Genomic DNA, 4,906 nt, shown 5'->3' on the forward strand with positions numbered 1-4,906 from the left:
GCTAATCACTCTCCTCCACACTACAGCCAGCATGAAGTGATCCAAGTATCCACAGTTCTCTGAGCTGAACTCATGCATGAGGACACAAGCGTTTTCAGACACAAAATTTAAATTAAAAAGAGAGTTCACAGACTAACATCGGATCAGCAGTCTCCTGAATTCAGTTCAAGTCAGTTCAGCTCAATTCAAGTCAATATGCTTTATTGGCATGAATGTCAGGTGGACAATATTGCAAAAAGAAGAAAAAAGTACACACAAACACACACACACACACACACACATCTACCATCTGGATACTGAAGAGTGTTTTCTAACAAACAAAGTCATTTTAATGGAAGCAGCACAAAAACATGACAGCTGTAATTAGTCTCACACTGCCTTTTCCTTTATTTATTTCACATGTCATACTCACCATTTTGTATCAACATACACACACACACACACACACACACACACACACACACTGCTGTGTGTGTGTGTTGATAGAAAATGGTGAGCATGAGATGCAAATAAACTAACTAAATGGCAGTGTGAGAATAACTAACTACAGCTGTCATGTTGCTGTGCTGCTTCCATTAAAATGACTTTGTCTGCTAGAAAACACTTTTCAGCATCCAGATAATAGATGCTACTTGTGATACAATATCCACCTGTTCATAAAATTGACCAAACAAAATATTTTCATGTATTGCCATCATTTACTCATTTGTGATCACAACTTTTCAGTGCATTAATGTCAGTGGTTAACATGGCAACATTGGGTTCGCTATAAAATATGAACAGACATTTTTCAATACATATTAATACAATGCTTGTAACAGATACTAACACAATACTTACTTGATAGTTTGACAGTTTTTCTACAAAATCTGTTTATTGTTTAACAAAAGTCATTGACTTTAAAGTAATTGAACAAGGAACATCCAATAAATGATTTGCAGGATGACAAAAAATAGGATTACTGTTACCTGCAAGGACAAAGGCAAATGTTGGCTTGAAAAAAACAATATACCATATAGACTCCTGCTAGAGTAGGACAAGTAAGGTGTAATGTATTAATATATCATCTGATTCCACTGATAATCAATTATGTATTAATAAACACCTTCATTTGCTGAATCACAGTCAATACTTTTTTGTTCTCTTCAATTTCAGGAGCACCTTATTATTTTCTGTCTGTGAAACTAGTTCAGAACTGAGGGTCTTTTTCTGTGACTTTTATTTTTCAAAACCTGGCAAAAACCTGTGAATACTGCAAATGTAAGAATGTACTGTATGAAGTGGGAGTCTACAAATTACTCAGTTTCAGCAGTGAGCCAATATTAAGTGCTGTTTATTTGAAGGTAAAGTTGTATAAGGTAAGTTTTCATAATGAAATGCTTCAGGTGCTGATGATGAAATAATATGATGAGTATGGTACATGCAGGTCTAGGCCCTCAGTGTTGAACTCATCATAAGCTAAATCAGACCATTACATTGCATATGTAGGCCTAAAACGTAAACATTCTCATTATGTTGTTATGAGCAGGAGAGCGGACTGAACAGCACCTCATCTCAGTGTAAACAGAACCGCAATCTGTTTACTGATGCCAGTATTTGTGTTTATGGGACTTTAGGCCAATTAGAGTGATAACAAGAATTTTCCAACAGATAAGTGTAATTGTCAGTGCAATTAGGGACATGGGGGTATGTGGACTCATCTGGAATGATGGTGAGGGAGGCTGTAAATCTCAGTATGACAGGTACTTTCTCAGGAGAGATAATTGGATGTCAGACCCTCAAATCATTTTTATCATATGGAAAACTTACATGGAAAAATAGCATTTTATAGTCATCATCCAAACAAAATCCCCCCAAAATCTAATATCCTACTGTTATCCGTTAATTATGGTTATAGTGTGAGAACAGATTGTCTCTGACTCTAATGGATTTTTTAGTTGATTTATTAGTTGTCAATACACAGTCCAATAACTTGTTTATAGCAAAAACAAACCAGAGGCAGACAGCTGAGGAGATTCAAATCACTATACTGTACCATAATACTGTTACTCTGGTCGATAAAAGAGAAAAATATCTAGTCTCGCTGTTGAGTAGCTATAGCACAACATACAGTATATTACTACATGATAAACTGATAAAAGATGAACAGGGATAAAATCACAAGGTATGCATGCAATTAAAATATTACAGTGATGTTAAATACAAGAATCCAAGTATGTTAACTCACTGTGGAGTCAATCACACTATCAGATGTATTCTAAGTGGCTATATGTTACTGAAATATTATCTAGAGCCTGCAATCATAAAGTAACTGAACTAATGCTCTGGATTTCGAAACATCTCAGCTTATTGTTGAGATGTTTTATGCCGTCCAGTTGAATAATAGAACACATCTCCTGCTGCCCTCATGAAATATATTCTATAATTATAATCTGTAACATATGTCATGTCCATGTTATTTTTATGCACACAGAAGTGAAATTAGTTAAATAAGCTGCTTAATGAAATGAGACATTAAGTGGAAACATTAAGTCATTCACAGCTGATCACAGATACACTTCTGTTTAACTGTGATGAGGTTCCTGATGGCTGATTAGGAACAACCCACATATAGCTGATTCTTTGTAACAAACTTGACCTTTTCAGACTGCACATATGACTGTGAAACTAAAGACTGTTATCTTTAAGCAGATCTTCTAACCCCACCCCCCCACCCCCCCCACTGGAACAGCCATATGTCTTTGCTGGGGACTTGTTGTTCCTTAGAATCCCTCTGCTGCGTTCCTTTTGCTGTTTCACATTCATATCAGGTCCAGCGTCCCACAGATGATCCAGTGCCTCCTGGAGTCACACTGCTCAGTGAATGCTGAGCTTCACAGCCTTTACAGCAAATCCAACTACCCACTGGCAAACAATTTTTGCATGTATACCACTGCTTATATTGCTCTCACCGTCTACTTCGTCTGTACAATAAGGCTGCAACGATAGACCCCACCCCCACCTTCTCTAATTAACAGTATTAACTAATAATGCTAATTATCATGTAGGCTACTGAAAAATGCATTCTGGTTCACTGGAATGGCTTAATGGAACACTTATGGAAATGAATCATCATTAATGTTATTAGCTACATCTGTGCTTCTCCTATCATAGAATGGCTCCATAGGTAGTTAGTTATAACATAACCAGAAGAACTCATCAGAAACAAAGGTACAGCTAATCACAAGGTACATATAATCATCATATAGTGAGCAACAAAACATGTAAAGGATTTTATTTTCAGACTCACCTAAATCACATAGACAAATTCTTATCTCCAGGGAGGGTAGTTAGACACTTGTTTTTATAAGTGATGGTAATGTACCTAAACATAAATACACAGAGATGTTTGACTCCCACTTAAATTCTGCCTCACGTAAAGCTCTGTTTTTCACCAGACTATATGTACATAATTTAGAATTGCACTAAACAACAAAAGACGTCAGGAACATCAGGAACAATTTGCACTTAACATCATGAATATTAGACCGCAATCTGTGAATTAATCATACAAAATAAAGATTTCACTGCACCAGGCAAGAGATGTTCATGTTAAATGTCCCAATTAAAGATCTTTGAAGTAGGCAGCTGCATTTTCAAAAGACTGTTCCTTGGTTGAGTTGTCTCACATTTATGTCTGATATTTGGAGTTTCCCAATATCCATCTCTGATTTCTATGACTGGAAAGCTTATGTGTTCTGTAATGAACTGTGTTAGCATCAACATCTGAAACAGAACAGACACAACACTTATGTTTTCATGTCAATGGAGTTTATTAGTGTTAGTGTTTTAGTTTATTCAACAGGTAGTAGAACTGTGTAACCTTCTACTACCTGTTGAATAAACTAAAACACTAACAGCCTCCTTTAGGGTATTACGGTGTATTGGATGGTATATGACATCTCTGTTGAACCAAGCAACAGAATTAAGCACACTCTATTGATTTTGGTCTGCATTTAAGATTACATAATTTGCATAAACTAGAATACAGGTGATCAAAAAATCTAATTTAATCCCCACTTTCAAACATCTGAAGAATCACAATCCGAGGACAGTGTTGGTGACAACACAGCACTTCACTGCACACCAACCTTTTATGGAAACCACCCTGTTCTAAACTCGGTGAGCTGAACACAAGCAACATGTGCTTAACAAAGAGATTCCATCTACTACACCTAAAATGTACAATTTCTATTAAAGAAGGTCTCCATTTAGTTCTATTTTGTTTAATTCTCTAATTCTAACAACTTATGTGATTGTAAATGATTGATACATGCTCCAGCTTTTCTGAAGCCATTTCTATCATTTACAAGCAAACCTATTCTTTTCAGATGATCTTCAAGGGATGAATGTTTATATATTGTATATTTAGCATTTATATTCATTTCACTGTAAATGCCTATATAATTAATTGATAATTTAGGATCACCTATTATTTAGGGATACCACTGGGAAGCAATCCAAGCTGTGAAAAAGTTAGTTTAGTCGGACATAACATTTATACTTTTTAACAGTGAAGCCTCGGATAGAGAGTAGAGACAGAATAAATCCAGCTCATACTTGGGCCCCATGCTTTCTTTATTTTTCTGCTGGTCCAGTATACGCCTGGATTCATTGCCCAAATCTGGCCCATATACACCATGATTGTCAGATGCTTCTTCCATATCTGAACCAAATCTGGCGCAGAAAGTCTTTGGACTGTCATCCAATACCAGACGACCGAATCTGCCCAGATGTGCAGGCTGATACATGTAGCCGAGATATCTTTCAGCCGCTGCTCTTATTATTTGCTGCATGCTTTATATTTCACATAGGTTATTTCATACAATCCATGATTGTGTTTTTTAAGTTGCTTCTCATTTCTTGG

This window comes from Trachinotus anak, unplaced genomic scaffold (assembly GCF_046630095.1).
Source record: "Trachinotus anak isolate AG129_WGS33_773 ecotype Australia unplaced genomic scaffold, CSIRO_AGI_Tana_v1 ptg000025l, whole genome shotgun sequence".
Taxonomy (NCBI): domain Eukaryota; kingdom Metazoa; phylum Chordata; class Actinopteri; order Carangiformes; family Carangidae; genus Trachinotus; species Trachinotus anak.